At 38.4% G+C, this 14,265-nt stretch overlaps 1 protein-coding gene across 1 annotated transcript in view; it reads right to left on the bottom strand.

The window, feature by feature from the left end:
- Positions 1–14,265, bottom strand: part of NHSL2 (NHS like 2) — a gene marked incomplete at its 5' end in the record, with an annotated part of 301,359 nt that overhangs the window by 156,253 nt on the left and 130,841 nt on the right.

Below are 14,265 nucleotides of genomic sequence, written 5' to 3'. Positions count from 1 at the left end.
CAGATGAAGCCTGCACTGAAACCCTGGTCCCCTAATAACTAGAGCGTTTACTCCTGCCCTTCATTGCAGTCAGCCCAAATCTTTGTTACCGCCATCACCTCAAGTGGGAAAGGTCAGAGGAGATAAGATGAAGTCCCCTTTGGAAGATCTAGTTTGGAAAGGGGAGACCTACCCTATTAGGAACTCTGAGAAGAGTGAAGTTGCCAGCTTCCCATCTCCATGCTCAAAAGCTTGGGGCAAGCAAGAAGAGGCACTTTCCAGTAGAGTCCTGTTGGCCCATCACTCTCAATAGGAAGTGATCATTTTGAGGCACATATTATTTCTGTGTCAAACAAACGTTTTGTTAAAAGTTAAAGCTACCACTGGAACCGCAGAGACATTTCCTACCCACTCCCCACCCTGGGCCCCTGGGTCTCTGAACCAGAAGAGGCAGCGCCCACCTTTGGCATCTAGAGCGGCTGCACTGCAGCGCCCTCTGTCGGGCGCTGGGCTGGCTGCGCTGCGCTGCAGGGCTGGAGAGGTGCGAGGGCGGGGCCTGTTCCAGAGGTGCTGGGGGACAGTGACTCATCCACCCGCGCTGGGCCAACACCAGCCACCTTCGTAGACTCCCTGCCTCCGCCTGCGCAGGCTGACGCATCAAGGCAGCCGCGCTGCTCTGTGCACAAAAAGCAGCCCCCGGGTGGGCGTTCCCAGCCCCCCCCCCCCCCGCGCTTCCCCTGTATCCACCCCCCCCCCGCCCCCCATGGCAGCACTTGCTCCCCTAACCCGGGCCTCGCCCAGCCCAAATCCCTGGTGGTGGAAGCTTCTGGCGCTGGAAGCACTGTTCACTTCTATTCTCACCGAGTCTTTACCACTAACCTAGAATAGCGGTAGTTTTGTGACACGGCCTTAACAGAGTGGGAAACTCGGGATCAGAGAAATGTGAAGTGAAGGCCAGAATCAAGCAGCGAAGAAGCAGAGAGGGACTAGATCAACCAGTTATATATCACTCTAAAGTTAAAGGTGGACCTCTCACAGCATCAAGCTGCATTGTGCTCCTAACCGCAGCAGGGCGCGCGTACACACAGAGGAAGGGAAGGTTGGACCACATCATAGAGGACCTTGAAAGTCAAGCACTATAATAACATTTGACATTTTAGTAAGAAAACAAAAACTATAAATGGCATTTAAGAAGAAAGTCAGCCCAGCGGTGTGGCTCAGTTGGCTGAGCTTTGTCCTGTGCACCAAGAGGTCGCAGGATCAATTCCTGTCAACGCACCTGTCAGCGAACCCAATAGGAGGTGTGCAGGAGACAGCCGATGTTTCTATCTCTCCCTCTCCCTTCATTACTCTCTAAAAAATCAATAAAACATTGTGTTTTTTTTTTTTGAAGAAGAAAGTCAGATGGGTCAGGGGACATGATCAGAGCTTTGAGTTAGGAAAATGCAACAAAGGAAAATAAATCAGAGACGTGGTGCTTGAGTCCAGTGGCGCTCAGTAGAGTCTGCATCAGTCATGAAAATGGGGAAAAATAAAAGGTACAGATCCCAGAGACATTGGGGCAGAAAAAGACTTAATAACAGATTGGATTTTTAAAAGCAGGGTAAATAAAATCCACGTACCACTTTGAACTTCTCCTACTGCAATCAATTTTGCCTTCTTTATTAGAGTGATAGTTTGTTCGCCTTCTTAGATGCTAAGATCCATAAATAGTGCTGGTATTCAGGCCTTAACTCCTGCCTTGGAGACCATGACCTTGTGGGAGGAGTAATATCTGCCCTGTCAGCTAGATGGAACATAAGTAAGGGCAGAGCTCCTTACCCAGACAGCATCTGCACGTGCCAAAGAACACCTAAACCAGCCCCCACTTCCATTTTAGAAAAGTTTGGAGGGCTTCAGCTAAACTCCAAGGCTGACTAATGTTACCAAATATTTTTCTGGGCCCACAGTTTGCAGCAGCACCTGCATGGGTAGGTTGAACTGCTCTGGCAGCCCTGAGGCAGCCCCCCCTTGAGGTCAGGCATCAAGACCTGTGCAACTGGCTGTGAGTATCTGCTGCTAGTTAGTAACACTGAATGAATACACCACTGGTAGGTATCATGGCTGTATTGTGATAGAAGGACTCACTTTTAAATAAGGGTAAGTTATCCAGGCATCGGCACCCCAACCAAGACGGAAACACCACGGAACTGGGGAGTATTATGTCGGCAGTAAACCCAAAGGTAGGCAGATCCATCTCCAAACCCACATCATGGTCTATCCAGACTATTAGGCCCAATAAGCACAGTTATGAACCCAACCCATCTTCCCGTACATACCATATACACTTCTCCAAAGCAGACATACAGATGGCCAACAGACAAATGAAAAGATGCTCAACGTCAGTAACCATCAGAGAGATGCAAAACTACAATGAGGTATTTCCTTACACCTGTCAGAATGGCTACTATCAGTAAATCAACAAACAACAAGTGCTGGTGAAAATGTGGAGAAAATAGAAACCTAGTGCACTGTTGGTAAGAATGCAGACTGGTGCAGCCACTATGGAAAACAGTATGAAGTTTCCTCAAAAAAAAATTAAAAATGGAACTTCCTTTTGACCCAGGGATCCCCTTTTTGGGAATATATTCTAAGATCCTGAAACACAAATCAGAAAGAATATATGCACCCCTATGTTCATAGCATTATTATTTACATAACCAAGATCTGAAAACAACCCAAGTGTCCACCAGTTGATAAGTGGATAAAAAAACTGTGGTATATTTACACAATGGAATACTATGTGGCTGTAAAAAATAAGGATCTCTTACCCTTTGTGACAGCATGGATGGACCTAGAGAGTATTATGCTAAGTGAAATAAGCCAGTCAGAGAAATACAAATACCATATGATCTCACTAATATATGGAATCTAATGAACAAAATCAACTGATGAACAAAATGGAACCGAAAGCATGGATACATGGGACAGATTGGCCAGTGTCTGAAGGGAGGGAGGTGGGAGTGACTAGATAAAGAAGGCAAAGGGATTAGCTAAAGAACATATATGCATACCCCTTGAACAGGGACAATAGTGTGGTGAAGGCCAAAAGAGAGGGAGGTGGGGTGGGTGGAGGGGGACAAAATGGGGGAAAATAGAGGACACTTACAATAATGTCAACATTAAAAATTTTAATAAAAAAGAATTGTACACCTGTAACCTATATAATTTTATTAACCAATGTCTCAAAAAATTTATTAAAAATGAAAATAAATAAATAAATATAGGGTTGGACGAAAATAAGTTTACAGTTGTCAGTATGTGAAAGATTATTCTTGTATTATTATCTATTAATTTTTGTATTATTTATGGTATTACTTGTCTTATTATTACTATCGTCATTATTATTTTATATCCTTATGATTTATCTTGTAGGTAATGATGCCTGGTAATTTAAATTATTTTACCCATCCCTGTATTCACCCTTGGAGCTGGAAGCACAGTCTTTCATAAATACATAGAAATAAATGTGTGTAAGGGGCGGGGTTTATGTGTGTTCTTTAGTCCCTAAACACCTTTCATGTAAGCCAAAGTGTTCCTTGTGAAGGAGGAAAAATTATGTGGAGAAAAGATGTCAATTCTCTCTAAATTAATCTATAAACTCATTGCCATACCAATCAAATCTCTATAGGAATTTTTCATAGAACCTGATAAGCTGATTTGAACATCCATATGAAAGAATATATATAAGAAGAGCAAAAACAATTTTGGGGGAAGGACAATGAAGGATTATTTATTTTACAAGGTATCAAATCTGTAATAATTAATAGGATGTGGTATTGGCACAGAAAAAGACAAATAAATGAATGAAAGAATGAAAGAGAACAAAGAACCCCCAAAATAGATCATGCAAAGATATTTAAAAAGGGGGGCATGTGGGAAAGTCAATGAGCCAAAAGGGGGACATTTGTAATACTTTCAACAATAAAGATAAAATTTTAAAAAGAAGTAAAACATTGATTAAAAAATATATTAAACAAATAAGTGGCATTTAGAAGCCAGTGGTGAAAAGATGGTCTATTCAATAAATAGTGTTGGTTCAATTGGATTTACATTTGGAAAAAACTAAATTAGATCCATACCTTATACTACACACACACACACACACACACACACACACACACACACACCACACACCACACACACTCCAGATAGCTAAAAGAGCTAAACATAAAAAAATAGAATATACTTATAACCACAATAAGAAATATGTTTTCACCCCAAAGCCACAGAATATACATTCTTATCAAGTGCACATGGGACATTTACAAAGATAGACCGCATCTTGTGTCACAGGCAAAATCTCTCCAAATTCAAGAAGATTGAAATCATATCAAGCATTTTCTCAGAACACAGTGGCATAATATTAGAAATAAACTACAATAAAAACAATCAAAAAAATTCAAACACTTGGGAGCTGAATAGCATGCTATTAAACAATGATTGGGTTACCAAAGAGACCAAAGGAGAAATTAAAAACATCCTGGAAACGAATGACAATGAAATCACAACAATCCAAAATCTTTGGGACACAGTGAAAGCTGTCCTGAGAGGGAAGTTCATAACTCTACAGGCCTACCTAAAAACAAAACAAAACAAAACAAGAAAAATGGTAATAAATTATCTAACTCTACAACTTAAAGAATTAAAGTCAGAAATGAAAGAGGCAAAATAACAACAGACCCCACAGAAATACAACGGAATGTAAAAAAAAAAAAAACAACCCCCAAAACGAAAAAACGATGAATAACTCTATTCCAACAAACTAGACAACCTAGAGGAAATGGACATATTCCTAGAAAAATACAACCTTCCAAAACTCAATCAGGAAGATTCTAAAAATCTCAATAGGCCAATAACTATGGAAGAAATTGAAGCAGTCATCAAAAAGCTCCCAGCAAATAAAAGCCTGAGGCCAGATGGCTTCACAGGGGAGTTTTACCAAATATTCAAAGAAGAACTAAAACCTATCCTCCTCAGACTATTCCAAAAAATTGAAGAGGAAGGAAAACTTCTAAGCTCATTCTATGAAGTTACCATTACCCTAATCCCAAAACCAGATAAAGACAACACAATGAAAGAGAATTACAGGTCAATATCCCTCATGAACATAGAGGCCAAAATCCTCAACAAAATTCTAGCAAATTGGATACAGTATTACATCAGAAATATCATACACCATGACCAAGTAGGATTTATCTTGGGGATGTAAGGATGGTGTAATATCTGCAAATCAATAAACGTGATACATCACATAAACAAATTGAGAGATAAATATCACATAGTCATATCAATTGATGCAGAAAAAGCATTTGACAAAATCCAACACCCTTTCTTGATAAAAACCCTCAGCAAAGTGGGAATAGAGGGATCATATATCAACATAGTAAAAGCCTTATTTGACAAACCCACAGCCAACATCATACTCAATGGGCAAAAACTAAAACTATTTCCCCTAAGAACAAGAACAAGACAGGGATGCCCACTTTCACCACTCCTGTTCGATATAGTACTGGAAGTGCTAGCCATAGTGATTAGACAAGTAGAATAAATAAAAGGTATCCAAATTGGAAAAGAAGTAAAACTATCAATATTTGCAGATGAAATAATATTGTACATAGAAAACCCTGAAGACTCCATCAAAAAATTAATAGACTTAATAAATGAATTCAGTAATGTAGCAGGATACAAAATTAACGCCCAGAAATCTATGGCATTTCTATACACCAATAGTGAACTGACAGAAAGAGAGGTTTTAAAAAATCCCATTTACCATTGCACCAAAAAATTAAGATACCTAGGTATAAACTTAACTAAGGAGATAAAATACCTGTACTCGGAAAACTACAGGACACTGAAAAAAGAGATAGAGGAAGACATAAACAAATGGAAGAACATACCATGTTCATGGATTGGTAGAATCAACTTCATTAAAATGTCCATACTACCCAAAGCAATCTATAGATTCAGTGCACTCCCCATTAAAAGTCCAATGGCATATTTCAAAGACCTAGAACAAACTCTCCAAAAATTCATCTGGAATAAAAAAAAAAAAGACCCCGAATAGCCACAGCAATCCTGAGAAAGAAGTCCAAAGTTAGAGGGATCACAATACCAGAAATCAAGCTATATTACAAAGTCACAGTTCTCAAAACTGCCTGATACTGGCACAAGGACAGACATATAGACCAATGGAACAGAACAGAGAACCCAGAAATCTATGCAAACCACTATGCTCAATTAATATTTGACAATGGAGTCAAGACAGTTTCTTCAATAAATGGTGTTGGGAAAATTGGACAAATACATACAAAAAAATAAAACTAGACCATCAACTTACACCATGCACAAAAATACTCTCAAAATGGATAAAGGACTTAAACATAAGACAGGAAACCATAAAAATCTTAGAGGAATACACAGGCAGCAAAATTTCAGATATATGCCGAAGCAATATCTTTACCGATGCAGCTCCTAGGCCCTAGGGCAATGGAAACTAAAGAGAAAATAAACAAATGGGACTACATCAAAATAAAAAGCTTCTGCACAGCAAAAGAAACCATCAACAAAACAACAAGAGAACCCACTGCCTGGCAGAACATATTTGCAAAGGTTATCTCTGATAAGGGTTTAATCTCCAACATTTATAGGGAGCTCATACAACTTAACAAAAGGAAGATAAATAACGCAATCAAAAAATGGACAACGGACCTAAATAGATACTTTTCAAAAGAGGACATGCAGAAAGCCAAGAGACATATGAAAACATGCTCAAAGTTACTAATCATCCTAGAGATGCAAATCAAAACGACAATGAGGTATCATCTCACACCTGTCAGAATGGCTATCATCAACAAATCAACAAATGACAAGTGCTGCTGAGGATGTAGAGAAAAAGGAACCCTCGTGCACTGCTGGTAGGAATGCAGACTGGTGCAGCCACTATGGAGAACAGTATGGAGTTTCCTCAAAAAACTAAAAATAGAACTCCCATTTGACCCAGTGATCCCACTTCTAGGAATGAGAAGCACCAAGCAATGAGAAACACCAATCAGAAAGGTTATATGCACCCCTATGTTCATAGCAGCACAATTCACCATAGCTAAGATTTGGAAACAGCCTAAGTGCCCATCAGCAGATGAGTGGATTAAAAAACGGTGGTAAATCTACACAATGGACTACTATGCTGCGGTAAAAAAGAAGGAATTCTTACCATTTGCAACAGCATGGATGGAACTGGAGAGCATTATGCTAAGTGAAATAAGCCAGTCAGAGAAAGATAAATACCACATGATCTCACTCATTTATGGAATATAATGAACAACATTAACTGATGAACAAAAACAGATCCAGAGACAGGGAAGCATTGATCAGACCATCAGACCTTTAAACCTCCGAAGGAAGGCAGGAGAGGGTGGGGGAACAGGGAGAGAGCAACCAAGAGACTTTTATGCATGCATATAAGCATAACCAATGGACACAGACACTAGTGGGAAGAGCGTACGAATGCAGTGGTTCCTAACCTTCTGGCCCTTTAAATACAGTTCCTCATGTTGTGACCCAACCATAAAATTATTTTTGTTGCTACTTCATAACTGTAATGTTGCTACTGTTATGAATCGTAATGTAAATATCTGATATGCAGGATGGTCTTAGGCGACCCCTGTAAAAGGATCGTTCGACAGCCAAAGAGGTCGCGACCCACAGGTTAAGAACCCCTGGAATAGGGGGATGGGGGCAATGGGAGGGGTAAGGACACATATGTAATACCTAATCAATAAAGAATAAAATAAAATAAAATAATATGTAGATGTATATATTTGTGATTTTGGTCACAACACAAAAGCCATAAAGGAATGGTTAATAAATTTGAATCTACATAAATAAAAATTTTTTTTTTCTTGATTGATTAAGGTATTGCATATGTGTCCTTATCGCCCATTCTCCCCCCCCCCCACCTCTCCTCACCCATGCCCCCACCCCCCTGGTGTCTGTGTCCATTGGTTACACTTACATGCATGCACACAAGTCCTTTGGTTGATTTCTCCCCCTTACCCTCACCATCCCCTACCTTCACTCTGAGGTTTGACAGTCTGATTGATGCTTCTCTGTCTCTGGATCTGTTTTTGTTCATCAGTTTATGTTGTTCATTATATTCCATAAGTGAGTGAGATCATGTGGTATTTATCTTTCTTTGACTGGCTTATTTCACTTAGCATAATGCTCTCCAGTTCCATCCATGCTGCTGCAAATGGTAAGAATTCCTGCCCTAACCGGTTTGGCTCAGTGGATAGAGCTTCGGCCTGCAGACTCAAGGGTCCCGGGTTCGATTCCAGTCAAGGGCATGTACTTTGGTTGTGGTATATGTACCTTGGTTGGTTGTGATATATCCCCAGTGGGGAGTGTGCAAGAGGCAGCTGATCAATGTTTCTAACTCTCTATCCCTCTCCCTTCCTCTCTGCAAAAAATCAATAAAATATTTTAGAAAAAAAAAAGAATCCCTTCTTTTTTACCGCAGCATCATAAACAAAATTCTTAAATAAAAGATATCATCAATCAAGTTAAATAAAAAATAATATGGAAGAAATATATTATTTGCGATATATTAAATAAAAAAATAATTAATATATAATTTCTGTAAATCAATAAAAAGGAAAAACTCAAAAGAAATATGGCAGAAAAAGAAAAGGAAATATGGCAAAAATATAGTCAGTTTGTTCAAATGGCCAGTAGATATTTGAAAAATTGTTCAGCAGCTAGTAACCAAGGAAAGGCAAATGAAAACAACCGTCAGATACCATCTTTCACATATCACATCGGTAATTAAAGGTTTGATTATATCAAGTATTGATATGGAGGTAAGCAAAACTGCTACGCGCTTACACTGCTGGGTGGAGTACAGCCATTTCAGTAGGGATTATGCAACACCTATTAGTATGTAAAATACTCATCCCCATTAGCCAGCAACTCCACTTCTTATCATCTATCTTAACATAACTGTTGCACATGTACTGTAATGTTTATTAAATGGAGGTTTATTGGCATGTCAACCATCAAAATTTAGAAACAACCTGTGTTCATGAAATAGGAAAATAGTTAAACTCTCATAAATGTTATACTCTACCAAATTATGCATTTTTAAAGGAATAAATTAGAACTTCTGCTCCTAAGAAGCTGGAATAGATAAACTTTTCCCTATTCCTCCAACTAAGTAAAACTAAACACCAACTACAACTAAAACCCCTGAACGTCATAAATAAAACAACCACAAAAAGATTGTGAAAGGTGAATAAAAGAAGATACACCAGAAAGAGACCTCAGAACTCAAGGAATGACATGATGGTAAGTCCCCTGAATTTCTCTCTTGCCTCATATATTTCAGAGCCAAAGCTTAAAATGCTTGCAAACTGGAAGCACCAATAAGTGCAAGACGAGAAATAAAAACAAAACCAAGTCTGTTTCTCTAACCAAAGGACCAGAAAAGGAGGCAGACTTGAAAGACAGAAAATTTTAGACAATAACTGCTCTACTCTAGTCAAATAACACAAGAAAAAAAAATGTGGCTCCATCCCCAACTCCACCTGCAAAAGAAAGGTTAAAAACATAGATTTCCACCCTTACTAAACTGTAACCAGGTGCTGCAGACCATTGTATTGGAGTGATGTCAGAGGAGGCTGAGTGGGGAATTGGGATAGACCTATTAGACAGAAAATCAGCAAGTATATAGAAGAACTCAACAAGACCCTTAAGCAACAGGATCAGATTTGACATTTATAGAACACTCCATCCAACAAGAGAAAAATACACATTATTTTCAAGTGCCCATGGAACACAGGCTATGTTAGACCATATCCTGTGCCATAAAAAAAGCCTCAACAAATTAAAAACAATTGAAATAAATTGACTATATTCTGTTACCATAATGAAATCAAAGTAGAAATCAATAACAGAAAAATAAGAGGAAAATACCTAAACACTTGAAGATTAAACAGCACCCCTCTAAATAATCTATGGGTCAAAGATGAAATCTTAAGAGAAATTTTAAAAATACACTGAACTGAATGAAAATGAAAATACAACAGAGAAAAATTTGTGGGATGCAACTTTAAAGGGAAATTTATAACATAAAATGCTTATACTAGAAAAAATATCTTATATCAATAATTTAAGTTCCTCCCTAAGAAACTAGAAAAATAAGAATAAAGATAAAATAAAATAAACAATAAATAAAATAAAGCCAAAGCAAACAGAAGAAAGGAAATTAAAATAAGAGCAGAGATCAATAACATTGAAAACAGCAACACAATTGGAGAAAATCAATTTGAAAAGATCAGTAAAATTGACAAACTCTAGTAAGACAAAAACCCCACAAGTTATTAATATCAGGAACAAAATAAATATCATTACAGACCCTTCAGATATCAAAAGGATAATAATGGAATATTAAGAACAACTCTACACACTTTGAGAATTTAGATGGGATTAACCAATTGCTGGACAAAGAAAAACATTCTATAGAAAATAGGTGATTTGAATAGCCCTTTAACTACAGTATTAGGAAAACTGAACTGAATTAAATTCAAAACTCCCAAAAAGAAATCTCCAGGTCCCTGGTTTCACTGGAGAATTCTACCAAATGTTTAAATAACTAACACCAATTCTACACAATCTCTCCCAGAAAATAGAAGAGGATAAACTACTTTCCAAGTTATTTTATGAAGCTAGTATTATCTTGATGTCAGAGCCAGATGATAGTCACACACAAAATGAAAACTACAGACCAATACCCTTCATGAATATAGAAGCAAACCACCTCAAAACAACATTAGCAAATAGTATTCAATAATATGTAAGATTTATACACCATTATCAAGTGGAGTCTATTCCAGGGATGCAAGACAGTTTTAATATCTGAAAAATAAATCAATGTAATCCACCATATTAACAGACTAAAGATCAATCACATGATCATATCAATCAATGCATAAAAAGCACTTAACAAAATCCAACACCCATTATCGTAAAAAACAAAACAAAAAACTCTCAGAAATAGGAAGAGAAAGGAATTTCTTCAACTTGAAAAAAAAGCATCTATGAAAAACTTAATAGCTAACACTAAATATAATGGTGAATGACAATGTTTTCCTTCTCAGATTGGGAACAAGGCAAGGATATCTGTTCTTACCTCTCTAATGCTGAAAGGTCTAGCAGGCAAGAAAGGACATGAAAAGCACAAAATTGAAAAGGAAGGAATAAAACTGTTCTTATTTGGAAAGGACATGATCGTGTATATAGAAAATCCCAAAGAACTACAAAACAATTACTAGAACTAATAAGTAAGTTCAGCACAGTTTCTGGATACAAGATAAGCACACACAAATAAATTGTATTTGTATATATTAGCAATGAACAAATGGTTGCCAAAATTAAAAATGCAATGCCACTTACAATTGCTCAAAATGAAATACTTAAGGGTAAATATAAAAGGACATGAATAAGACTTGTATGCTCAAAACAACAAGATGCTGATGAAAGGATTCAAAGACCTAAATAAACTGAGAAACATACTGTGTTAATAGATTAGAAGACTCAACATAATTGAAATGTCAATTCTCCCTAAATTTATATATAGGTTTAGTGTAATTCCTGTCAAAATTCCAAAAGGATATTTTAGACATGGACAAACTTATTCTAAAATTTATATACAAAAACAAAGGAACTAGAATAGCCAAAATAATTTTGAAAAAGAAGAATAAAGTGGGATCACTCTACCTAATTTCAAAACTTATTACATAGCTACAATAATTGACACTGTATGGTCCTGCCGGAGGGATAGACACATTGATTAATGGAGCAGAGTAGAGAACCCAGAAATATACTCACACAAATATGCCCAACTGATTTTTAATAAATGTGCCAAAACAATTAAATGGAAGAAAGATGGCCTTTTCAAATGGTGCTGGAGCAGTTACACATAGGCAAAAACAAAAATGTACCTTGAATAGTAGCTTGAATAGTAGCCCCCTAAGAGGTATGTCCATGCTCTTATCCCCAGAACCTGTGAATATTACCATAATTGGGAAATTGATCTTTGCAGATGTAATTAAGTCAAGGATTTTGAGATGAAGAGATTATTCTGATTATTCCTAAATCCCATGGAAAATATCTTTGTGAGAGAGACACAGAGAGGAAAAGGTGATGTGAAGATGGAGGTAGATATTGAAGTGATGTGGCCACAGATAAGGAAGACAGGAATGTTGACAGCCACCAAAAGCTATAAGAGGCAAGGAAGGAACCTCTCCCAGAGCCTCAGAGCATGGGCCTGCTGACACCTTGGTTTCAGACTTCTGACCTCCGGAACCATCTATACCAGTGGTCGGCAAACTGTGGCTCATGAGCCACATGCGGCTCTTTGGCCCCTTGAGTGTGGCTCTTCCTAAGCCTTAGGAGTACCCTAATTAAATTAATAACAGTGTACCTACCTATATAGTTTAAGTTTAAAAAATTTGGCTCTCAAAAGAAATTTCAATCATTGTACTGTTGATATTTGGCTCTGTTGACTAATGAGTTTGCCGACCACTGATCTATACTAATAATAGAGGAATGTGCAAATTGCCTGGGACACAGTCACAGTAACAGTAACCAAACAGCCGGCTACAAGGCTGGCAGGGGGGTTAGTGAGGAACGACTAAATGACTGTTTAGCAGGCTGCATGGGGCAACCAGGCCGGCAGGAGGGTTAGTGAGGGACGACCAAACGACTGAACAGCAGGCTGCATGGGGTGACCAGGCCAGCAAGGGAGGGCATTTGGGGGCAATAGGGCCAGCAGGGGAGGGCAGTTGGGGGCAACCAGGCCTGCAGGGAGGGCAGTTGGGGGCGACCAGGCTGGCAAGGTAGGGCAGTTGGGGGGCAATCAGGCCGGCAGGGGAGTGGTTAGGGGGTTATCAGGCTGGCAGGCAGGCGAGCGGTCAGGAGCCAGCGGTCCCAGATTGTGAGAGGGATGTCCTGTGGGATCGGGCCTAAACCGGCAATCGACATCCCCCAAGGAGTCCCAGATTGGAGAGGGTGCAGGCTGGGCTGAGGGACACTCCCCCCATGCATGAATTTCATGCTAGTGACAGAATAAATTTCTATTTTTTTAAGCTACCAAGTTTATGGCAATTTTTATGGCAGTCTCAGGAAATTAATATAACCTACGTCATACCTTATACAAAAAATCTACTTAAAATGCATCACAAACTAATCTTACTGTGGTATTAATAACTTTACAATATAATGTGTATCAAATCATCGCCTTGTACACCTTAAACTTACAAACTATATGTCAATTACATCTCAATAACGCTGGAAAATGCATAACAATCTTACATGTAAAATGTAAAACTATAAAATTTTTAGAAAAAGAAAAATGTTTGGAATTTAGAGCGAGGCACATAAGCTAGATCTCATACCTGACAATCAAAACATGACACGAACAGACGATTCACTGAAGAGGATATAAGGATGGAACATAAGCACATAAAAGGATGTTCAATCACTTACCATTAGGGAGATGCAAATTAAAAAATAGTGACCACATCAAATGCTGGTGAAGATGCCAAGAAACTGACCCCTCATACATTGCTGTTGGGAATGTGAAATGTTATGGCCATTCTGGAAAACAGCCTGGCAAGTTACTTTAAAATCTAAACTTGTAACTTCCATGTGACCCAGCAATTGCACACGTGGACATTTATTGCAGAGAAATAAAAATGTTTGTCCACATAAAAACCTGTTACATGATTGTTCATGGCACCTTTATGTGTAATAGCCCTAAACTGGAAACAATCCATATGTCTTTCAATGGGTGAATGGATCCACTACCTGTGGTACATCCAAGCTATGGAAAACTACTCAGCAATAAAAAGGAAAAGACTTGATACACAAACAACCTGAATGGATCTCCAGATAATTATGCTGACTGGAGAAAACAAACAATACTGTATGATTCTATTTATATAAAAGTATTGAAATGACATAATTTTAGAAATGGAGATAGATTAGGGAGTGCCAGAGGTCAAGGAGAAGGTGGAGGTGGGTAGAAAGTGGATGTAGCTATGAAAGGGCAACTATGATGGATCCTTGTGCTGGCAGAAATCAGCATCTTTACTGTATCAATGTCATTTTTCCTGCTTGTGATGCTGTGCTAGAGCTTTGCAAGAGGTTTCCATTGAGGAAAACTAGGTGAAGGGTATATAGGATCTCTCT

This window comes from Myotis nattereri, assembly GCF_964212035.1.
Source record: "Myotis nattereri genome assembly, chromosome: X".
NCBI classification, from domain to species: Eukaryota; Metazoa; Chordata; class Mammalia; order Chiroptera; family Vespertilionidae; genus Myotis; species Myotis nattereri.
The sequence above is the reverse complement of the archived record's forward strand: the minus strand, read 5'-3'. Positions and strand labels throughout refer to the sequence as shown.